Source organism: Oryctolagus cuniculus, chromosome 10, assembly GCF_051225735.1.
Source record: "Oryctolagus cuniculus isolate XC-2025 breed Fujian yellow rabbit chromosome 10, ASM5122573v1, whole genome shotgun sequence".
Taxonomy (NCBI): Eukaryota; Metazoa; Chordata; class Mammalia; order Lagomorpha; family Leporidae; genus Oryctolagus; species Oryctolagus cuniculus.
The window spans coordinates 56,532,901-56,558,162 of record NC_142876.1 but is presented as its reverse complement, the minus strand read 5'-3'; the positions used below and the strand labels follow the sequence as shown (position 1 = coordinate 56,558,162).

The 25,262-nt window shown below is 42.5% G+C and overlaps 1 protein-coding gene across 7 annotated transcripts in view; it reads left to right on the top strand.

The window, feature by feature from the left end:
- Positions 1-5,137: 5,137 nt before the first annotated feature.
- Positions 5,138-25,262, top strand: part of GREB1L (GREB1 like retinoic acid receptor coactivator) — a 285,560-nt gene continuing 265,435 nt past the window's right edge. For all 7 annotated transcript variants that reach the window (XR_016214605.1, XR_016214606.1, XM_051852064.3 and 4 more), the window contains exon 1: positions 5,138-5,316. The gene's annotated coding sequence lies outside the window, so the exon portion shown is untranslated. The remainder of the gene's footprint in view (positions 5,317-25,262) is intronic.

The following is a 25,262-nucleotide window of genomic DNA, read 5'->3' as shown; positions in this document are numbered from 1 at the left end:
CAGCTGGTGCTTTGTAACACTAGCATCCCATATCAGAGTGCCACTTAGAGTCCCAGATGCTCCTCTACCAGTCTAGCTCCCTGCTAGTGTGCCTGGGAAAGCAGGGGATGATGACCTAAGTAATTGTACCTGTCACACACATTGGGGATCTGGATGAAGTCCAGGCTTCAACCTGGCCCAGCTCTGGCCATTGAGGTCATTTGGGGAGTAAACAGTGGATAGAAGGTCTCTGTTCCTCCCTCTGTCACTCTACTTTCCAAGTAAATACATATTTTTAAAAAGAAAATCATTGATGCATGGGTTTATTTCTGGACTCTTAATTCTATTCCATGTATCTATGTGTCTATCCTATGTATGTGTTTATACCATGCTGTCTTGATTATTGTTGCTTTGTAATGAGGTTTGAAATCAGGAAGTATAGTTCTCCAGCTTTCTTCTTTTTCTCCAAAGTTGTTTATTCTATTCTGGGTCCCTTGAATTTCCACAACAGTTATGAGGTCAGCTTGTCAATTTCTACAAAAAAGGAAGCTGGATTTTTGAAAATGATTTATTGACTCCATAGATCAACTTGGAGAGTACTGCCAATCTTAACATTAATTCGTCAAATTCAAGAACACAAGATGTCTTTCCACTTTAAAGTTCTTTAATTCTTCTAACGTTTCATAATTTATATAATACCTCCTTAATTTCTATTCTAAAACTTTCAATGCATAAATATTGGATCTTTTTATATCTCTATCTTTTCTTCCACAATTTCCATTTCCTTATCTTTTTGATTTGAACTCTAGAAGGATTTCATTGGTCTTTTTTTTTTTTTTTTTTTTTTTTGACAGGCAGAGTTAGAGATAGAAAGAGACAGAGAGAAAGGTCTTCCTTCCATTGGTTCACTCCCCAAATGGCTGCTATGGCCAGCGCACTGCGGCTGGCATGCCATGCCAATCCAAAGCCAGGAGCCAGGTGCTTCTTCCTGGTCTCCCATGCGGGTGCAGGGCCCAAGCACTTGGGCCATCCTCCACTGCACTCCCGGGCCACAGCAGAGAGCTGGACTGGAAGAGGAGCAACTGGGACAGAATCCGGCACCCCAACCGGGACTAGAACCTGGGGTGCTGGCGCCGCAGGCGGAGGATTAGACTAGTAAGCTGTGGCGTCAGCTGATTTCATTTGTCTTACAATTCACTAGTTTTCACCAAGACCCATTTTTCTATTCATTGCTTCTATGGTCTTTTAACTTAAATATTTACTGATTTTAAATTTCCAAGGACATAATGATTCTCAGATTGTATCATTCTTTTGACAGCCTACTCGTTAAGTTTCACTAAGAACACAAATAAGATATTTTTAAAAGTTTTCTCCTAGTTACTACATTAACTGTTTTAGTGAGTGATATATTTTCTAATTTGGACATCTTGTAGCAAATGGTTGGTTCTCTTTATGATTTTTTTTTTTAATCTATTCAGAAGTGGCCGGCGCCGCGGCTCACTAGGCTAATCCTCTGCTTTGCGGCGCCGGCACACCGGGTTCTAGTCTCGGTCAGGGCGCCGGATTCTGTCCCGGTTGCCCCTCTTCCAGGCCAGCTCTCTGCTGTGGCCAGGGAGTGCAGTGGAGGATGGCCCAAGTGCTTGGGCCCTGCACCCCATGGGAGACCAGGATAAGTACCTGGCTCCTGCCATCGGATCAGCGCGGTGCGCCGGCCGCAGCCTGCTGGCCGCGGCGGCCATTGGAGGGTGAACCAACGGCAAAAAGGAAGACCTTTCTCTCTGTCTCTCTCTCTCACTGTCCACTCTGCCTGTCCAAAAAAAAAAAAAATCTATTCAGAAGTGGAAATGTAGATCATTCACCAGTGGTAACTAGCTCCTTCCTCAGAAGAGATGAATGGTTATGATGGTGCACAGAGATGCTGAACCACCAAGCCTCAAACCTTAAGTTGAGAGAAGCAGCAATATGGCAAGGGACCAAAGAAATAAAGTATTGGAAAATTTTCCCAGGAAAGAATTTTGGGAATGACTACTGGCACATGGAAGTCAAGAGAAGATAATATCCAGTCTACTAAGTCTCTGAGGGACTTGCATGGCCAAATCAGCCATGAACCTATCTTCTGAAAATCTTTTAACTGTATAAGAACCCTGAGATTCCAAACTTATACCAGCAGGAAATGGGCTGTAAAGATGGTGAGATCCACACTTCCCAGTGCCCACTTTGGATGAGGCCATGGAAGACAACAAAGACTCGCCCAGAGTGGGAGCCAAGAGCCACAGAAATTAATGCAAAGGGGGATTAATCTTTGAGAGCAACCCTGCATGTAATCATAGAACTTTTCCCATTGCCCAGGCAGTTACAGAGGTTGTGTGTGGGGGGTGGGGTTGACAGTCTTTCATCTGCTGGTTCACTCCCCAAATGGCTGCAACAGCTGGAGCTGGACCAATCTGAAGCCAGGAGCCAGTAGCTTCTCTCAGGTCTCCCACATGGGTGCAGGAGCTCAAGCACTTGGGCATCCTCAGCTGCTTTCCCAGGCCATCAGTAGAGAGCTGGATTAGAAGAGGAGCAGCCAGGACATGAACCAGTGCCCATAAGGGATGCTGGTGCCGCAGGTGGAGGCTTAACCTATTATACCCCAGATCTTTATGATGACCACTTAGAAGGATTCTGTCATTTATGTGGATGTGGCTGTGAGTCACACAGTTTTCACTGAACTTGGGGCTCTAATGCAGTGTAACATTCGGAAATCACTGTTACTAGGGGTAGTGGAAGGATTCAGGGGCAAAGGCAGTGGTTCACATTTCATGGTGTTCTAGGCACTCAATCTCATCTCAATATAGCTACTCCCAGCATTATGAACCAATATGATGTTATTTTACAAAACTCAGGTAACTTAGTCATGGGTACATTATAGGTAAGACTTGGAGCCAGGATTCAAAGCTATGAGGCCTCTGGAGTTTTCACCAATTAAATTTTATAATTACAGAAGTCTACTGAACATGATGAGGGATATACAAACCCCAAAGGTGAGGTAAATCCCATACATAGATGCAGGAGGTGGGGGGTGTATTATTTAACAAAGGTGACATGGAACTGCTTTCAAGCTACCAGATATAGATAGAGACTATCACTAACTTTTAACCTGGTTAGGAACTTGCTTATTGACAATCACCAATACCACTGGTGTACTAAGCCATCTGGTTCACAGTAGGTACTCATTAAATATTTGCTGAATGAGTGAAGAATGAATACCAGAGTCCTATAATAGTAGACTAAGGTCCTCGAACTACACTGTGCCACATTTGCCACCCCATCTCCAGAGTCTGTCTAGTGTACTTGGCACTCAGTGGTGCTTGCACTAATCTAGGAAAAAAATGGCACTGTGGTTTTACTTTGAGACCACACATTACTTGTGCTTTTCTTATCTTTAAAATAGAAGATGTTCGCCTTCCCCTCGGACTGCAACTCCACAGAGGTTCTGAGTTTTTCAAAATGTTTTCAGCTGCTTTAATTTCTTATGAACTTTGTGTATAAAGGTGAACTTGAAATCTTAGGTCTTTTCTGCATGCATAGCCAGTTCTTAGGAAGCGTTTGGTAACTGTCATTAGATTCATTTTGTTATATTGAGCTACACTGCTAATCGTCCACATCTTTTCATGTTGTAGTCATTTAAAAATCATAGTGATTTTATTTGCTAAGCCTGTATTGTTGGTGAGACCCAGACACAGGAATTCAGCAGTGACTGAGAAAGCCACGTTCCCTGCCCTCCCGGCACTTACAAAGGCCAGGCAATAGGAATTCAAATACAAAACAACAGCAACAAAAACATTTCAGCTCCTTAACCGTACAAAGAACAGAACAAATGGCTGCTGAGTATGTTTTCCCATGGAAGACAATTCGAATCATGATCAAATCTGATTTTTTGCTAGTCACAACTGAATTACGTTTTCCATTATTTCTGTTCATTCTGGACTTCTGCATCAAACAAAAGGGAAAGTGGGGGAATATATGTCGGTCCTAGGGCAAAACAAACAAAACAAAAACAAGATAAGTACGCAAAAATACAGACCTAGAGATCATATGCATCTAGTTTAGCTGATGTTGTCTTTAAACTATAAATTGACAACGCTACCTAACACTTGACAGTGGTATCAGCGCACCGGGGACTGGACGCTGCGGTAGCCTCCCCACTCCTGCGAACATGCTGAGCTCCCTGGGGCTAGTGTCCCGAAGGCCCTCCTAGCACAGGCCAACCACTCTTCACCTAGACTTTTCCACCACGTCCAGCAGGGAGCTGCCTCTTCCAGGAGGTGTAGTCACCTCCCTCTGGCAACAGCTGCAGTTCTGTAAAATGGAGAGCAACTTTTCTAATAACTAAATCCCGGCTGTGAGAAGTGGAGCTAACTTTGTCCCTACCTCCCTGCGGCACCGTCAAGGCCCCGGTGGAAGTGGCTGCCCCTGGGTCCCGGGAGGCTCAGGACGAGCCATGGCGAGCGAGTCGGTAGCGTCAGTGAGCCGCTGACCCGAGCACCCGGCCGGGGTCCCGAGGCCGGAGGTGCAAAAGGCTGCTGTGGCCAGAAGCTCCTGGGCTCGTTTGGTTTCGTGCACACGTCCCCGCCCTACTCTTTCCTTGCAAGAGGCCAAGGGTTTTTGACCCACCTTGGCCCAGGTTCACGCTTAGGGTTCTTGGGTCACCGTCCAGCGCCCAGGGACAGCCATCGCCAGCGAGGCGAGAGCACAGAATGAACGAGGCTGAGCGAAGGCATGATTTTTCCTCCCGGCTGCGCGCGTCGGCAGCCTAGGGGACGAACCTCCTTCCCAGAGGACCCCTGCACGCTCCCACTTCCACTCTCCAGAGCCTGTGCGCTGCAGTTTGGAAATGGGGGCGTGAGGAGAGTGCCCCTTGGGCTGCACTCTGGTGGGGGCATGCGTGAAGAGCTGGCAGGGAGCCGGGAGTGCGCCCATTGCCCTCACCGAGGGCGAGCGGGGCCGGGAGACCACTCGCGGGCGCCCAGGCTGCGCGACCGCCGGAGGCGGGGCGGGGGGAGGGGGCGCGGGGGTCCTCTCCCAGGAGGTTCTGGCCAAGCGGGAGGGGCCGCACCTGAGGAATCCGCCTCCGGCCGCGGCGGCCGCCGCCTCGCTCCGCCCCGGGAAACTGAGCGCGCGGCCAGCGCGCCTGCCACAGAGACGCCAGCCGGCGGCGGCGCTAGCACCTCGGAGGAGGGCGGCCGAGCCATCGCAGCGCAACCCCGGGAGCGGGACTGGGGGTGGGGTGACCAGCCCCGGCCAAGGCGAGGGGCCACCCCCTGGTCCTCTGTCCTCGCGCCCCGCCAGGGCCAGGTGAGCGGCTGCGGGGACTGCGGGCGCGGGAGGTGAGAGGTCGTGAGCCGGGCTCCAGCACACGCCTGTGGCCGGCAGGAGCGGCCCCTTGGCGGGCTGGACACCCTGCCTGCGCCGGGAAGCGCTGCGCGGACTTTTTCGGGAGGAACCGGGAGGCGGAGCGGGGGTGTGAGCGAGAGTGCGTTTGCTAGGTGAGGGCGGGCGACGGTGCCAGCCCAGGATTCCAGGCTGTGCCTTCCCCGCCGCCTCTCGTCAGCTCACCGGAGGGACGCAGCCCGTGCCCTGGGCGCCCGGAGGCCAAAGGCCTGTCACCCTTGGCTCTCCCTCGCTGCCTTTGTGGCGGGAGCGAGGTAGTCGGAGCGTGGGATGAAGGAAGCTGAGGGCGCGCGGCGGAGCTCTTGGAGCGCTGAGGCGGCGGCGAGGGGGCGCGCCCCGCGGGTCTCCCCGAGCCGCAGGGGCGATGAGGGGTTCGCTTTAGGCGTGGGCGGCGGGTCGGGAGAAGCCCGGGTGCTCGCGGAGAGGATGCGCGGATTCGGAAAGTTGAGTACGCCGGCGGGCGGCTCGGTGTTAGCTCAGCCCCTTCGAACCAAATGTCACTTCGCGACGAGCGCGCGCACATCTTTCGGCCGTCCATCCCATTTTTCTGCGAGTGGCTGAGGACCTCTCTTACTCTGAATGAGACACAAAGGGTGGTGTTGACAGCTGACCCTGACACCGGGGGACAGCGAGTCCAGGCGTGCCCTGGCCCGGCGAGGGTGGTGATGGGCGGCTGGTTACAGTCACTCGGTTCCGCAGTCCCTGTTCCGAGCTCCGTGAAAGGGAAGTGATTGGTCTGGATCACCTCGTGGGGCTTCTTGGTCCCACCGAGCCCGAGCCGCGTCCCACAAGGCGGTTCTTCCGCACGGGAAGCGCAGCTGAGGCGCGCGGATCCCGGAGCAGCCCCGAGTCTCTCTCCTTTCTTCTATGAACGTGACTGGTCCAAGGTCTTTATTCACCCCACCCCGGCCGAGAAGATAGAAACCTAGTTTTAATGTCTGTTTTTCAGACCACAGAGCCCCCACCCCTACTCCGCCTTTGGAGACAGAAATCCCAATGAAATCCCATTTTATAACCTAGCTTTTCCGCAAAAATGACTTTTGGATTGAATTTCGCTGAAAAACCTCTCGTTCTTCTGAAAATTGTTCTTATGCTTTGTATTTTGGAATTCTGCTTTGAGTTTTGCGACGGTGTTGGCTCTCTTTATTTGTGAAAATGTCTATGCAACTGAACAAGTTGCAATACTGGAAACTTATTTGAAAGAGGAAAAGTAGTTGTTTCACTGAAAGCATTTAGTAATACAGTTACTTGCATCTAGGTATGCATTTAAAAGAAAAATTGTAATGACTGAATATTAAAAAGTTGTGAGTAGGTGAAAGTTTCAATGAAGAATATTCAGTGCAATTAAGCCTCTCCCCCTCCATACTCCAGTGCCCTGTACCTCCTCTCCAGAGGCCATCACAGTTATACCTTTCTTGTTTAGCCTTCCATAAATCTCTCATTAAAATGGAAATACGTGATAGAATTGAAGAAACAATGTAAGCAACGACAACTGTATGTAAATAGTGATGAATATTAATTTGATGTCCACTCATGAAGACATTATATCATTGGCCTAGAGGGGACACTTACTACCTTGAAGATCAATTAGGGTGGTGAAAGATCTTATGACAAGTGTAGAGTAGAAAGCAAAACTATGAAGTTATCTCCCTTCCACACAGGTGCCAGTTTATTTACACTGGTTATTATAACTTTTGTTAATTTTTTTCTCCATATCCATCTCTTCAGGACGTAGAGAATGTAAATTGTAGTGTCTTGTATCCACCACAGTGTAAGTCAGAAAGCGTGGAAGGGATGTTTGTATGCTCCTGTGGACGTGACAAACAATAGGAAAGTTTTGGTGGTGAGGGAGAAATATGGAGGCCAGGTTTAAGACATTTGGCCTGGATTTGCCATAAACTAGCCAAACAACGTAACTTTCTTGGAATTGCTTTTATTTTCTCCTCAGTTTAAAAAAAAAGAAAATTGAACTTGTAAGGGTCCTTCTTACTCTCAAATTCTTGATTAAAATAGTAGTTCTGTAGGTGTTCTTAAGACTGGCTAAGGATAACCCAACTCAACTGGGAATATTAAGCAGCGGAGTCACAGAACATTTTCCTGAATGGTAGGTTCATAAGGAGGAAGTTGAGATGTTTAAAGCACATTTCTCCTCTTACAAATTTGCTGTCATTGGGCAACAGCTACTTTCCCACAAAATGTCTGTTTATATTGCTGATGGAGGCCAACCCCAGGCTGAATGGGCCTCTGTGAGTGACACCTTAGTGAATTCTCTTCACAGGTCATGAGGCCATTTTTAGGGAAATTACTCTTTTTTTTTTTTTTTTTGTAAAGTGTAAATAAAGGTCAGTTACCTACTCTTAGAGACTAGACATACTTCATTAGTCATTCTCAAAAGTATGTAGGTTAATAATATCCTTTATAGCTAAGATATTTTAGTTACATTTAAAGTGTTCACTTCCAGATCACGTTTTTAATAGGAAACTTCTCTAATCTCTAAAACATCTACAACCTCTGGGCTAATGATTTCAGGGTGGGTGCAGGAATGGGGGAGTGGAGGAGTGGTTGCACTATTGTGAAAGCAAAAAGAATTAGCTAATTTTAGTCACTATGTATGATCTCAGTTAAGGAATTTCAAAAGTACCCTGTAAGTGGTGATTATAAAAATCATTGATGGAGCTGTCATATTTAAAAATTCAGGACTGCTGATTTTAAAAATATGTAATTAGTTTGAATAGGCCTGCAATATAAATAAATTAGGGCAAAGTTTTAGGAATTGATTGATTGGGATATTGACAGTATGAATTAGAAGAATATAGTTATAAGGGTGCTTATGGTAGACTTGGTTGACTGATAAAACTGACAAAAACAGAAGAGAATTAAATACTAGCAGTGAAATTATAAAATGGTAATAGTTTTTATTGTTTCCAACTCCTTTATCAAACTTTCCATATAAATGTTGATTTTTTTAGTGGCTGTCTTATCATATTGCAGATACAATTCTTACTCTGATTTTTTATAAATAATTTTCTATAATTTGTCCTAATATTTAGAATAATTTATAATAGTTTATGCAATGGGCATCCCATAATTTACTTTACCCTTCCTATTTTGGAATTTCCCAATATTTTTTAAAAATATAATGACCATACCCATGAATGTAACTTTATTCTTTTTTTTTTTCAACTTTCCTTAGGCCTATTTCCCTGGACAGGCAGGGTAGTGTAGTTGTAAATGGGTATGCTCCAAAATTACAAGTTCTAGGTTCAAACCTAGTTCTATCACTTATTGGCAATATTGAGCAAGTAACTTAATTGCTCAGAACTTTAGCTTTCTAATCTGTAAAATGACTATGGTAATATTTGCTAAGACAAAAGCATAGAGACACATGAAAAAATATAAATGTTAGCTGTTACTTTTATTAAGAAATTTCCAGTTACTCTCTAAAGGATTATATAAATGTATATGGTCACTAACAAAGTAGAAAAACTTATGTTATTTTGAAAACATTCATATTGTTACTGCTTGGTCAGTGTAACATTGTATCTCGTTTTGATCTTGTGCAAAGCCAGAGAGAGTTTTTTCAACAGTATTGTTACAGTTTTCCAAATGGAATCCGGAAGCTTTGTTGCCTTGGTTCTTTCCAGCTAGACTGTAAGACAGATGTGTAGGAGAGGTCCCTAATGACACTAATGAAGAAGGAACTAAATGTTTCAATGTGTGTGTGTGTTTTCAAATTAACAGTTTTCTTGTATTTTCAGTCTATGGTAATGTTTTTTGGCTATTATTTTAAGTCTTAGAAAAGTAACAAAATTAATCACATGTCATATGTAAATCCAATGTAAGTAAAGCCCTTCTTCCACTCGAAGGGCTGAGTTATAATTAGTATTACCTTGATTAAAATGTGATAGATTTTTTTTTAAGTGGGAATGCTTTTAGAAACTTGGAGAAATATCAGAGGGAGGAAGTTTATGGCCTTCACTCAGGTTATCTTTTGGCTTCAAATGGATAATGAAGCTATGCCCTCTGACTTGAGTTCCCATACAGTCAAGGTAATTTAGACTGCACAAAAGCATGCCCTTGTAAGTTCTGGAGTCCCAGCAGCCCTGATATTTCTGGCAAACACACACCCAACGTGGATAACAGCAGCTCTTTGTGCTGTTGAGCCCCAGGAGGGCTGCTCCCTATTGTGTACTCTTCCTTCCCTCCCCTTCTTGACTGACTGGTGATAGCAGCTCCTCCAAGTCCAGATGTGAAGTCCCCAGGGACACAGTGGCTCCTCTCTTCTCCCTAACTCTGTTTTCCCCAGCACCCACCCTCTCAGTAATATGGATAATTCACTATCTTTTCATGGTTGTGGTCTCAGATTTTATCTTTACTTTCCCCTGTACTCTCTGAGTATGTTTTACAGTTAGATTAGGCTACACTAACATAATCAGCACTTACTGCACGTTTGTTGCCATGACCCATATCTTGTATTGTCTTCTCTGTTCGTGGGCATGGTTCTGTTTTTATGGTGCCAGTCTGCAGGAGCAAGCTTCAGTTGTGTCCTGTATGGCCATGTTTGCCTGTATTACCAAGGTTAGAAGTTAGGAAGCCTCCTTGTTCTGGCTTTTTTTTTTTTTTTTTTTTTTTTAACTTTTGTGTGCTTAGATGAGTTTTTTCATTCCTGAAACTGACTCTTCCTCTGTAAAATGAGTCACAGTTAGTGCTCTGACGACCAGCCTTTGGCACAGAATTCTTGTGGAGATAAAATGAAATAATAAATGTAGATATGTTTTAGGAAAAGGGTCTACAAATACATATTATCTTGTCAAAATTACATATTGTCACTGCCCTTCTAGGAATGTCCATAACTGAGAAAACCTCATCTCAGTGTGGAGCTGTGCTCAAAGCTTGGAGTTAGGTGCAGATTCCTAGGGCCTACAATAACTTACAGAATCAGAAACTCTGGAGATGAGGCCTTCCAATCTGTCTTTTAACAACCCTTCTGATGCTGAACCACTATTCTGTGGGGTAAGAAACCTCAACAGCCACTGAAAAGGTATTCTTCTACTAAAATAACAGTAAATATTAGTTGTAAAATAGCCCAGAAATATTATTAAATCACTTTTTCATGCTAAACATGAAATGAAAGTTAGCTATTACTGTGTGCTGCTATTTTTTTTTATCTTTCAAAATTTTATTCAGGCAAGAAATGTAAAAATCAGACACCTGGAGGGGGTCAAGCAGTAATCTGGGTGGTGAAGCCAGACACCTGTAAAGTAGTAGGGGATGATGATTTGTGGTGGCAAGAAAGTACGAAGGTGACAAAATTTCTGATGCTTTTTGAGGGTATGGGCACCATTGCCAGATGATTTGATTTTACAGGTGAAGCTGAAAAGTTGGCAGTAAATTTTATAGAAAAAATATTGATCCAACAAAACAATTCTGTAAGCCAGATAATTTCCAACCTCTGAGTGAAGTAATATGGGCAGAAATGTTTGTATTTGAATGACCATGATGACAGAAGAAATAACTCCATTCAATGTGACTAACAATTAGAGACAAGTGTGCTAAAACCTCACAGATATTTTTAATTTTCACATTATAAAGATGAATAGATTGATAAAACCTAGAGTTGGCCATTGGATAAAGAAAGGGTTATTATAGTATACTAAGTAAAGGTAAACAATTACACTTTTTTCTGGAGAGTAATTTGCATTGTATATTAAGATCTGCCCTGTTCCAATATGATAGCTCCAGCTTCATGGAGCTATTTAAATGTAAATAAATTAACACTATATACAACTAAAGATTCAGTTTTTCAGTTGTACTGGTCACATTTCAAGTGTTCAGTAGCTGCATGTGGCTGGTGGCTACATGACCATGTAGATATTGGATATTTTCATTCCCTGGAGACAGCTCTACTGGAAGTACGGATCTAAACTTTTTGAATCAGAAATTTCCCTTCTAGGAATTTGTTAGAAATACCCAGATGTACAAAGGCATATAATGGAAGCATCAATTGAAACATTTTTAATAAGAATGAAAAATTATAGACAACCTAGACACCATGTAATTATTAAAAATCAGGGTATAGTGAATATTCATAAAAGTAATGTTAAATATGTTATGTGAAAATATCCCTATTGTATTTAATTGATTTGTGTGGATAGCTTAGGGATAAGAAGTTAGGGGAACCATTTTATTCTTCTGACAAATGCCAATGAGTAGGACAGACTTTCCCTTTCTAGCCAATGTGCAACTTCTTGAGTAGCAGAATAAGTTAACTTTCATTAAAAAATGAAACCTGACTACTATCTAAGTTCATCAATATCAACTGGATTGTTACAAATTTATACTCTCAGGCCCCACGCCAGGTCTACTGAGTCAGAATCTCTGGCAGGGCTGGGAATCTGTATACTAACAATCCCCAACCCTGCCCCTGACACACACATCTACTTAACATCTGTACCTACCTCCTATTATTCACTCAAACTTTATTTGTTTGACCACTGCCAAATTAAATCTCCCTGGACCCTGTCCAGGTGCTGCTGTAGGTGCTGGGGATGCCACAGTGAAAAAAGTGACAAATGTCCTTGTCCTCATGGAAATCAGTTTGCAATACCAAATGAGTAGAATATGTTGTGTTAATGTCCTGGGGTGAGGGGGTGTGGGGTAAGGGAGAAGCAGAAAGGGGAATTAAAAAGTGAGATGGGGGATGTAATTCTCTGCAGAGTGTCATCAAAAAGTGACACCTGCGTGAAAACCCAAGGAAGAGGGACTGAGACACTGGAAAGTTTAGGGGAAGAGGATTTTAGCCTGTTAGGAGGGTGACTGGGAGGCCAGTGAGCTGAAGGGGAGAGGCAAGAGAGGGGTAATCAATCAGTCTTTAAACTTTTGTTCTGTCTAGTATACTACACACCTCAAAATCTTTGGTTAATCAGTTTGTAAAGAGATCAGGCATTCTGAAATTCACTGTTTTTCAGGGTGATCTGTTTGACACCTGCCACATTTCCCTGGTATGCTTGTTAAATATAGATTATTGGTCACTAGACCCACTGAATAAGAATTTCTAGGTTGGGACCCATGAACATACATTTTAACAGAGAGAAAGGTCTTCCTTTTTCCATTGGTTCACCCCTCAATGGCCGCCACGGCCAGTGTGCCGCGGCCGGCGCGCTGCGCTGATCCGAAACCAGGAGCCAGGTGCTTCTCCTGGTCTCCCATACAGGTGCAGGGCCCAAGGACTTGAGCCATCCTCCACTGCACTCCCAGGGCCACAGCAGAGAGTTGGACTGGAAGAGGAGCAACTGGGACAGAATCCGGCGCCCCAACCGGGACTAGAACCCGGGTGCCGGCGCTGCAGGCGGAGGATTAGCCTATTGAGCTGCGGCGCCAGCCTCCAGGTAGTTTTTAATGAACATAGAAGTCTCAGAACTACTTCTCAAATTTACCATTCTGTAAATTTAATTTTCATAGAGTATATATGCCTAAAATTGTCTTATATTGCCTATATAAATCACAGTGTGAAACAAATATGTAATTCATATAATGTCTCATTAATTTCCTGATTTAAAATCCAATTTAGTGGACACTACTGTAGTGAGTTTGTATATACACCTGAGTCATGTATTTGAGGAACTTGAAGACTATTTCTGTAATGTATACCCACATTAGAGAGGGAACCTTTTTACCTGAGCATTCTGCCATCCTTCTGCATAGTCTGTTCTGTTGTGGGGAAGGGTGGAGTTAAATCTGCTTGGTTATTTTCTCTTTTTTTGTTTCATTTTTTTCCTCTGATTTCCTTTCTTGTTTCTCTTCCCTTCTTGAAATCTAACCATCCTGATTTAAATAGCATTAACATTTTGGTGGCTATTCTTTCATATATCTCCATATATATTTATATACATTCACAACATAAATAATTTTACATAAATGGGGTTATGTTATATTTTATAAAATGTAGTCACTTTAAAAATTATTTAATTTAGTTGAAATGCAGGCAGACAGACAGAGAGAGATCTCCCGTCTGCTGATTCACTACCCAAATGTCTGCAATAGCTAGGGCTGGGCCAGGCTGGAACCCAGGAGCAAGGAACTCAATCTAGGTATCCACATGAGTGACAGGGACTTACTACATTCTATCTCCTATGGTCTGCATTAACAGGAAGCTAGAGTCAGAAATGGAGCTGGGACTGAAACCCAGGCACTCCAGTATGGATGTGGGCATCCCAAGCAGTTTCTTAACCACCATGCCAAATGCCTATTCCTGTAGTCACTTCTTTTAAAAAATTCAGGTGGCTAGCTTCCCTCTTTACCCTTTGTTTCACTGAAACAGTGTCACTGATCTGCTATTTATGTTATTATAAATTTTTCCATGATCATGTAACGTTTTACATATTATATATTTTCAGCATCTTGTATATACAATCATATTTACATGTATACATATATTTTTCCATATACTAAACACAAGTGATATAACTGGTATAGCTCTTATTTTTTTCTTTTAATGATTGTTCTACTTAATATTCTCTAGTACACATATTCCACAGTTAAACAACCATTGCTTCATTGAAGGACATTTATTTAAGTTAAGCAAGAAACCAGAGCTATATATTAAAAGATAGACATACTTGATCACACAATTAGCGAAAATCTTTGTAAAGAAAAAAAGAACTGTAAATAAATACCATAAACAAATGACAGATTGGAGGAAAAAAATCTCTGTATATGTAGATAAAAAATTAGCCATCCACTGTCCCGACTCCTCTCTTCCAATCCAGCTTCCTGCGAATGCACCCTCGGAAGGCAGCAGGTGATGACTGAAGGACCTGGGTTCCTGCCACCCACAAGGGAGATGCTGGTGGAGTTCCTGGCTCCTGGCTTCAGCCTGGTCCAGCCTAAGCTGTTGTGGGTGTTTGGGAAATGAATCGGTGAATGGAAGACCTTCCATCACTCTGCCTTTCAAAAATAATAAATAAATTTTTAAAAAGATTACTATCTCTGGTATAAAATAATAATAATATTTTGTAAAGCATAACTTAAATATAATAAGCTTTCACTTCATTCCTACTTAATATTAGAATTTTAACTCACGTTAAACTTTCTAGAACTAGTTTTTTCCCTGAAAAATCGGTGCCAAAAATTTTTGCTTTGAAAGTCATATTAAAACTACAAAATAATTATTTTCCAGGGTATCTGGTTTGCTTAGAGAATTTGAGGAACATTGACTTTTATTCTCTTCTAGAATCAGAATTTTGATATTAGTTCCATAAAGTTTTATGTTCAAACAAATTTTTTTCTGTTTTAAAACAGATTTCTGTTGGATTTTAGTGGCTTGAAACAGCACCACAAGATTTTTGTGACCAGTGCCTGGCTAGTCCTCTTGCCTCCCAATTTACCATATTGTTTCTCAGGCACTTTAATCACACTTTCTCACACTTTAATCACAGTGAATGTAAGGGAATGATATTTCCAGATATTTTTCATTTAAAAGTGAATTCATAACATTTAGAAAGATTATACTTTCTTTAGTATCCTTAAATGTCATTATCTTTCATGTTAAGTAGAATTTATAGCATATGGGGACAATTTGGAAAATCAGAAAACAGGAGCTGGCATTGTGCTGCAATGGGTTGAGCCGCTGCCTGCAGTGTTGGCATCCCATGTGGGCACCGGCTTGAGTCTGGGCTGCTCCACTTCCGATCCAGATCTCTGCTAATGTGCCTGGGAAAGCAGCGGAAGATGGCCCAAGTCCTTGAGCCCCTGCATTCATGTGGGAGACCTGGAGGAAGCTCCTGGCTCCGATTGGTTCAGCTCCAGCCACTGCGACCATTTGGGGAGTGAACCAGTGGATGCTCTCTTTCTGTAACTCTGCTTTTTGGAAGGAAGGAAGGAAGGAAGGAAGGAAGGAAGGAAGGAAGGAAGGAAGGAAGGAAGGAAGGAAGGAAGGAGAAAAGAGAGAAGGGAGGGAGGGAAGGAGGGAGGAAGGAAAAGAAAGTTACAATGTTATCATCCTTAGAAAATGAGCTGTTACTGTAATTTTGTTTCAAATATTTATGCATTAATGATTTTATATACTAGTAATATGTCTCTAGTACTTACAAAATCTTTTGTTAATTTTGATTTTTCAGGCTTTTTAAGTTGGTCTGCTTGACTCTACATTTTCTTTTTTCAAATCTATTTTGTGTGCATGTAATTTTCTTTTTAATTTTATTTATTTATTGGAGGGGCAGAGAGAAAAAGAGAGAGAAAACTCCCATCTGCTGGTTCACTTCCTAAATACCCTCATGGCCCAGGGCGGAAGCTAGGAGCCAGGAACTCTGGATTTCTCATGTGGGTGGCAGGAGCACTGTTGCCTTCCAGGATCTACATTAGCAGGAGGCTGCAAACTCAGGCACTCTGGCATGAAACAGTGATTCTTAACCACTAGGCCACACACCTGCTTCCATGCATGTTATTTTTTTTAAAAAAGGTGTATGTATGTATATATTTGAAGGCAGAGTGACAGAGAGAGAACACATGCATACACAAGAGACCTTTCATACTGTTTCTCTGAACAACAGGCTGTGAACTCTATCTGGGTCTACCATGTGGGTGACAGAAACCCAAGCACTTGGACCATCATCTGCTGCCTCCTGGGTGCATTAGCAGGAAGCTGGATTGGAAGCAGAGGAGTCAGGACTTGAACTAGGCACTCCTATAAGGATGCAAGCATATAGGCTTAACCCGCTGCACCAAAATGTTTGCCCCGCCATGCATGTCATTTTAAAACATTGAACATTGTTCTCTATCAGTTTCTCAACTTGACCAAATGCTTTCAGTGGCTATCAGTTATGTACCTTAGTATTTCCCGAAGGGTGTCACCCTGAACATTAGTACTCTAGTCTAATGATGTAAGCAGCATGTAACAATAACAACAAAGAACTAATGGCATTTCACATTAATGGATTTATTATATCATCAAAGTTTCCTGGATTAATTCAGGCACTTGATGATATCATGGACCCAGGTCCTTTTGGTCATTCTTTACCAATCTCAGCTTGCTGGCATTTGTTTTCCAGCTTGCTTGTAATTATCCCGAGGCATTAGCAGCATCGAAGACTCATATCCTTGTACTGCTTTGACTGGAGCCAGAAAAAGACTCCCTTTTCTCAGGCTAGATGTTTTTTCAATTTTACCTGCATACATAAACATCTCAAGTCCCCTTGGCCAGAATTTAACACATGTTCACACATGATAAGGAGAATAGAAATACTTTGACCAGTGTAGGATATTCACGATTTTCCCTCAGAGTATGGGGTAAGCATGCTCAAACTCAAAGGGGGTTGATATTAAAGAAGATCAGGAAATGGCTTGATTGGGCAACTTGCAGTATATACCATGAAAATGAATTCCATCAGTTCCCATCAAAGTTTATTGTAATCTGACCCCATAATAATCTAATTCAGTGTGTCTGTTTTAGATGAGCCAATTATTTGTCTGTCCTGCCTTTATATCCTGCTGATGGCATTCCTACCCATGGCTCGTCTCATGTTTCCCTTTCTTAGAAAGTTTTCCCTTGGGCTGGCACTGTGTCTTAGCAGGTAATGATGCCTGCATCCCATATGGGTACTGGTTTGACTCCTGGCTGCTCCACTTCTGATCTAGCTCCTGGCTAATGTGCCTGGGAAAAGCAATGGGAGATGGCCCAAGTATTTGGGGTGCTGCACCCATATGAGAGACCTGAAAGAAGCCTGTGGCTCCCAGTTTCTGACTGACTCAGCTCATGCCATTGTAGCCATTTGGGAAGTGAACCAGCAGATGGAAGGACTGTCTCCATCTCTGTGTCTGTCTCTCTCTCTTAAGTTTTCATTTTCTTTGAGAGGCACACATACTCAGAGATATCGTCCATCTGCTGTTTCCTTCCTCAAATTCTTGCATGAGCCCATGCTGGACCAGACTGATATCAGGAGTCCAGAACTCAATCTGGGTCATGAATGTAGCTGGCAAAGACCTAAGTATTTGGGCCATCAAGGGCTGTCTTCCAGAGTGTGCATTAGCTGGACTTAAACCCAGGTACTTCTCTATGAAATGTGGGTTTCCAAGTGGTGTCTTAATTACTACAACAAATGTTTATTCTGGATATGACTGTTTTAATTAAAAATCATTAAAATTAAATATAATTTAAAATCTAGTTCCTCAGCTCACATGTCACATTTCAAGAGCCTAATGGCTACGGAGGGCTGATGGTGAAGATATAGAACATTTCCATCATCATAGAGAGCTCTCCACTTCAGAGAGTCCCACAAATCACACCTATTATTTAACATACTTTTTAAAGCCATCTGTATGGGATTCAACTGGAAATGCTATTTAATTGCAGATTTTGAGCTCTAAAAATAGTTCCAAGTGACTTTCATGCCCAATAATGACAGAGAACACTGCTTTGAGATCTAATTTATTCTTTTTATGGAACTATACTGAATATTGATGTTTTCTCTCACTCTAAACATTTATGTTGTTCATAGTTTGTATGTCAAGTTATAAAATTTCATTGTAGGTTTGGAACTGGTGCTATGGCATAGAGGGTTGAACCTCCACCTGCAGTGCCAACATCCCGTGTGGACACTTGTTTGAGTCCTGGCTGCCCCACTTCCAATCCAGCTCCATGCTAATGGCCTGGGAAAGCAGAAGAAGATGGCCCAAGTCCTTGAGCACCTGCACCCATGTGGGAGACCTGGAGGAAGCTCCTGGCTCTTGACTTCAGACCTCCTCAGCTCCAGGCTTTGCAGCCATTTGGGGAGTGGGCCAGTGGATGGAAGATCTCTCTTCTCCACCCCTTTCCCCAACCTCATAATTATGCTTTTCAAATAAATTTTTAAAGAATAAATCTTTAAAAAGAAAAGAATTTCATTGTAGTCATTTACATTCCCTGATTGCTTCAGGAAAGTATTTTTTCCTGAATACTAAAGTGTAAGTCCTTTGGAAGGATACAGTGGGAATATTTTTGTCTGCATTTTCCAAAATATCTAATGCAATGTTGAATACATAGTGAATATAAAATGTTGATAGATTAATTATACTCTATAGCGTTGATATTCTACTTTTTAAAATTTTTAATTAGTTTTTAACAGATTCAATGTGATTTGTAGATACAATTCCTTTTTTTTTTTTTAAGATTTGTTTATTTATTTGAAAGAGTTAGAGAGAGAGAGAAGTTTTCCATCTGCTGGTTCACTCCCCAGATGGCTGCAACGGCCAGAGTTGCACTGATCTGAAGCCAGGAGCTTCTTCCAGGACTTCCATGTGGGTGCAGGAGCCCAAGCATGTGGACCATCTTCTGCTGCTTTCCCATGCTGAAGCAGAGAACTGGATTGGAAGTAGAGCAGCCGAGTCTGGAACCGGTGCCCATAAGGGATGCTGACACTGCTGGCGACGGCTTTACCTGCTATGCCACAGCACCAGTCCGACATTCTACTTTTTTTTTTTTTTAAAGATTTATTTTATTTATTTGAAAGACAGAATTACAGAGAGAGGTAGAGACAGAGAGGTCCTCCATCTGCCGCTTCACTCCCCAGATGGCCGCAATGGCCTGAGCTGTGCCAATCCAAAGCCAGGAGCTAGGAGCTTCTTCTGGGTCTCCCACATGGGTGCAGGGTCCCAAGGACTTGGGCCATCCTCCACTGCTTTCCCAGGCCATAGCAGAGAGCTGGTTTGGGAGAGGAGCAGCCGGGACTAGAACCAGCGCCCATATGGGATGCTAGCACTTTAGGCCATGGCTTTACCCCGCTGCACCACAGAGCTGGCCTCCTGACATTCTACTTTTATATTTAGTCGGAAATTCTTTGAAAAACCATAATACTGTCTGCAGTATTGAACATGGAAGATGGGTAATGGAAAGAGTATCTCTACAATGTATACCTCAGTTTCATTTGTGGGAAATAAACCTGGAGTCCTGGTTATGTTTCTTTTTCTTTTTTAAAAGATTTATTTATTTATTATTTGAAAGACAGAGTTACAGAGAGGCAGAGGCAGAGAGAGAAAGAGAAGGTGAGATAGAAAGAGAGAGAGAGAGGTCTTCCATCTGCTGATTTAGTCCCCAAATGGCCACAATGGCAGGAGCTGGGCCAATCCAGAGCCAGAAGCCAGGAGCTTCTTCTAGGTCTTCCACGTGGTGCAGGGGCCCAAGCATTTGGGCCATCTTATACTGCTTTCCCAGGCCATAGCATAGAGCTAGATGGGAAGTGGAGCAGCTGGGACTCGAAACAGCACCCATATGGGACGCCAGCACTGCAAACGGTGGCTTATCCTTTGCCGGCACTGCAAATGGTGGCCACAGTGCCAGCCCTGGTTATGTTTCTAACAAGTCTTATATAAAAATATTCTAATAGCTTTATTTTCAGCATTTTAAAAATGGCTACTTAAAAAGTGCTCTAATCCCTTGATTCTTTTATGGAACATAAGCAAGTGAAACCTCTGTAGCCATAGTTGATAGAGAAAACTTCCTGTTGCAGATGAACTCCTCACGTGAACCCAGGTTTATCTCCTGATTAACCACAAAACCCCAGGTAGCTGTTCTGGCTGCTCTACTTTGATGATTTGGTAGTAGGCTGAGAATTGCTGGAGCAGGAGGTGATGGTCTTACTGATGGAATTGATGACACTGATGGAATATTAGAGAATTGTGAGGTCTGTGTCTTCACAGGTGGAAGCACAGTGAGTGATGCAGTCGACAGTGATACAGTGGCTGTGAGCAGCAGCGTCTCACTGAGGACTAATGCGAGCAATGTTTCTTGTGTGCACAGTTCTACAGATTGTATCATTCCAGGCTTCATTTGACAACCATCACATTCTCTAGTAGGCTCACATCTTTTCATGTAAAATCAACCTAAAAACCTATTATTCAAGAAATAAAACCACTACCAAACAAAGTATCAATTTTCCTCTAAGATTCTTGATTTTTTTAAAATTAATTTATTTATTTAGTCAGAGTTACACAGAGAGAGAAGACAGAGAGTAAGCGAGGTCTTGCATCTGCTGGTTCACTCCCCAAATGGCTTCAATGGCTGGGGCTGGGACAGGCAGAAGCCAGAAGTCAGGAGCTTCTTCCAAATCTCCCATGTGTGTGGCAGGAATCCAAGCACTTGGGCCATCTCCTGCAGCTTTCCCAGGCATATTAGCAGGGAGCTGGATTGGAAGTGGAACAGCTTGGTCTGGAGCTAACACCATGTCAGATGTTGGTGTTGCAGGCTGCGGCTTTACCCGCTATGCCACAATACTGGCCACTTGATATTTTTTGACTCTAAGATGCTATACACAAAATTTGATTCCAAAGTGGTCACTTTCCTGAGATCCTGGATCAACACATGTAGGTGAGGACTGCTACAAAATAGACCCTCTGAAAGTGTTGGTTCTTTTTTTCTCATTAGACTTGTTGAATTGACAGGTCTCAGACTTTATCCAAGTAAAAATCAGTTTTAAATGTTTTACTTTCCAATTAAAAAATGTGATGACTTTTCTGGGAAAACTAGATCATATGAAAAGTACCTTTCTCCTCTTTGTTCATATAATCAGACAACAAATGTTCCATGTGTGATACTTTTTCAGCATGCTTGCTTAACAGTTTTACAGGAATTGTTTGCTGTTGATAGATATTAAATAGATCTGCATTTAAGATAGATATGCATGATCTACTGATGCTGTGATGAAGTCTGGAACGGTAGTGTCTGGCTTATGGTATTTTAGATATTCTAACTGTCTGAGGTTTATAATGTAATAAAGACCTGGAACTGGTAGGATGCTTTATCTCAGTTTCTACCTCCAGAACAGGAACTGGGATGGAACAATGTAATGCGTGGGATGGTTGCATATTTGGAATTTCAAAGGGTCAGGGCATTGCTATTTAATAATCTAACTTTTAGCAGTAATTAACACTAATTCAATAATTTCATAAAATTAACCTATACTACCTCACACATTGTACATGTATCATTTATAATCATCACAATCCTGTAATTCCTGTAGAGTAGATATCATTGTTCTTATTTTTATAGCTAAGGAAACTAAGGCTCAGAAAAGTTGAAGTAGATTTCATAATAGCTTTTCAGTAAGCCAGCATTCAAAGCCTTTGTTCTGTCCTGTGTGTCATGCTCTTGGGTGCATTTCTTTGACTCAACTAGATTGTAAGATTTGGTTGTCAGGGACTGTATCTCAAAATGTTTCATCCTGCAGCACAGTGGTTAAGATGACACTTGGGCTGCCCATGGCCCATACTCGAGTGCCTGGGTTTGAGTACCAGCTGTGTTTACCATTCCGCCTTCCTCCTCAGATACAGAAGGTGATGGCTCAAGTACCTGGGTCACTGCCACCCACATGGGAGACCCAGATTGACTTCTTGGCTCTTGGCATCATCCTGACCCAGCCCTGCTGGCATTTGGGGAATGAACCAGTGGACAGAAGCTCTCTCTTTGTCTCTGTTCCTCTGTCTCTCTGGCTTTCAACTAAAATGAAAAAAAAAAATGTGTACTCACATGATGCAGAACAGTAACTTGTGTCAAATGTTGTTGCTTTTGTTGAAGGTGGTATAGGTAGGTTCTGAGAGGAATATTAACACTTTTTAATTTTGAACAGTAATCTTAAGATTTTCTTTTCTTCCTAGTAAAACAGAAGATGAAGCATAGAACTGGATGATATGTCCCTTTCTCTTCATATCTTCCCCCATTCCTTTCTTTTTTTTTTTAAAAAAAGATTTATTTATTTATTTGAAAGGCAGAGTTACGAGAGGCAGAGGCAAAGAGGGAGAGGACGGTGCCGCGGCTCAATAGGCTAATCCTCCGCCTGCGGCGCCTGGCACCCGGGTTCTAGTCCTGGTTGGAGCACCGGATTCTGTCCCAGTTGCCTCTCTTCCTGTCCAGCTCTCTGCTGTGGCCCGGGAGTGCAGTGGAGGATGGCCCAAGTGCTTGGGCCCTGCACCTGCATGGGAGACCAGGAGAAGCATGCTGGCTTCGGTTCAGCGTGGTGCACTGGCCGCAGCGCGCCAGCTGCAGTGGCCATTAAGGGTGTGAACCAACAGAAAAGGAAGACCTTTCTCTCTGTCTCTCTCTCTCTCTAACTCTGCCTGTCAAAAAAAAAAAAAAAAAAAAAAAAAAAAAAAAAAAAAAAGAGGGAGAGAGAAGTAGTCTATCTGCTGGTGCATTCCCCGGATGGCTGCAATGTCCAGAGCTGCACCGATCAGAAGCCAGGAGCCAGGAGCTTCCTCTGGGTCTCTCATGCAGGTGCAGGGGCCCAAGGACCTGGGTCATCCTCTACTACTCTCCCAGGCCATAGCAGAGAGCTGGATTGTAAGAGGAGCAGCTGGAACTCGAACCAGTGCCCAATGTGATACTGGCACCACAGGTTGTGGCCTTACCCACCACACCATGGTGCTTGGGCTCTCCCCCTCCCCCATTTCAAAATATTTGCATCTCTTAATAACCAGCGTTCTCTGAAGTCTGCAGTGGGACTCAAGGCTGTCAAATATCAGCACCATTTTCTTTGTAGTTTTGGTCTTTTTCTAGAAAATCAGCTTGGTCTGCCCACCCTAGCTGCTGCTTTCTGTCATAATGCTAATTTCCCTGGTATACAGAGAATCCTTGCCTATCTCATACTGTGTCACTTTGTGGGGCTGATGGTTGCCACAATTCTTACAGAAGATCCAGCATGTTCCAGGTCATCATGTTTGTCAGAGGGCTGTCAGCTTTGAAAGCAACATATTAACTCTTCCAGGCACCCCAGGAGATCATTTAGTGCCATGTTTGTAGGAAATAATATTCATTTGTTTCCCCATACAATGATACTGTAAAATATTATATTCATACAGTATTCCTCTGGGTGAAAAGTACAAGGCTGCATCCTGGTTGGTGATGAATTGTGCCACTGCTGTCAGGTCTTGGGTTTATTCACCAAACTCAAATGAAAGCCCCAAGACTGCAAGTGCTTTGTCTCTTTAGCTCACTGTTCTATCTCCAGCACCTAGGACAAACACAGAGTTGCTCCTTAATAAATATTTGTTGGTGAATGAATGAATGACCTCTGTAGGGACCTGTTGGCTTTCTTCCATGGCTGAGTATTCTATTTTTAACTTGGGCCAAACTTCTTTCTTTTCTAAGCCACTGACTACAAGGCAACTGGGGGAAGGGAGAGTAGATGGAACAACATAAGCTTATCACTTCTACTGAAAGTACCAAGACAAGGCCCATGCCCTTCAGAAGCTAGGTCTATTGCATTATCTTTTGAATAAAGGATGGTAACAAGGAAAACAAAATCCAAAACAATTCTGAGGCAGGGGTAAAGGGGATGCATTTTATACTCTCTTCTTTTTGAATTTTATGAAACAATGATGTCTTTGAACTTTTTTTTTTTTTTTTTTTTTTTTTTGGACAGGCAGAGTTAGACAGTGAGAGAGAGAGAGAGACAGAGAGGAAGGTCTTCCTTTTGTTGGTTCACTCCCCAGATGGCTGCTACTGCTGGCGCGATGTGCCATTCCGAAGCCAGGAGCCAGGTGCTTCCTCCTGGTCTCCCATGCGGGTGCAGGGCCCAAGCACCTGGGCCATCCTCCACTGCACTCCCGGGCCACAGCAGAGAGCTGGACTGGAAGAGGAGCAACCAGGACAGAATCCAGCGCCCCAACCGGGATTAGAACCTGGGGTGCCAGCGCCGCAGGCAGAGGATTAGCCAAGTGAGCCGTGGCGCCGGCCTTTGAACATCATTTGTGCATATTCAGTTTTTCATCAGATTTACTTATTTACAAGTTTATTTATATAATTTAGGTAATTTGCCAATAAATATACCAGTTAACAGCAAAAAATTGAAGCTGAGTATTTCCAAGGTTATATTGCATAGTGGAATAGAATCATTGATAATTTAGAGAAATAAGTGTTTTTAAAAATGTGACAAATTGCTTGTACCATACAGATGTTACGCTTCATATTGATTATTTGGTTTTAAATTGATAAGACTTCTAAAATCAAAACACTGTGGGTTTATTTTAGATATTCTAGTTTGGCAGATTACTAGGCATCTGTACAGTGTTTACCTTGGGAAACTAAAGTTCACATATTGCAAGCAGATGCCATAATTCTACCTTAGATTAAGGTTTGTGTTTAACCTGTACTGATTATTTTTTTTACAGCTTTGAAGTAATAATTGGTACCGGTAATTATAGTAACAAACTGTCTCTTGGTATTCATTTCGATAAAAAGCAATTACTTCATCAAATTCATTTGCTCCTTCCTTAAAAATAATTTTTTCTTCATAATTTTCCTACTGAGCAGGAGGTTTATATCCAGTGGGGATAATAGAATTCCCCATTGGCCAGGAAATTAACAATAAAAGTAAGTTAATAAGCTTTTATTAAGCACCTATAATTGGAATGGATGCTGTGGAAAGAGCAGAAAATAAAGAGCTGCCTCTGGCCCCTGGGGAAACCTACAATCTACTTAAAACACAATATACTTAAAACACAATAATGTGGTTTGTGGTTTTGTAGATTCATATCGAATTTTATTCAGAACATGTTCCTGAAACTGATACTAATTTGATAAAAAATTTATATAACATAATATTTAAAGGTGCTATTTGTTGTGTTCCCTAATATCAAAATTATAAAAGAATTCAATGGAACTTATATCTAATGAAGTTTTAATGTACATTCATCTTTTTAAAATCTAAATGATGTTTTAAACTGTGAAATTTAAAACAGTGCTGGTAAAGAAATCATGGTATGAGTCTTAAGTTTGTTAGTGACACTTCATAGATATTAAGATATCTGTAATTAACACCAAAACTGGCAGGCATGTTTTTGGGTGGTGAAGTGAATTTGACCACCATTCAACTTACATATTTTTT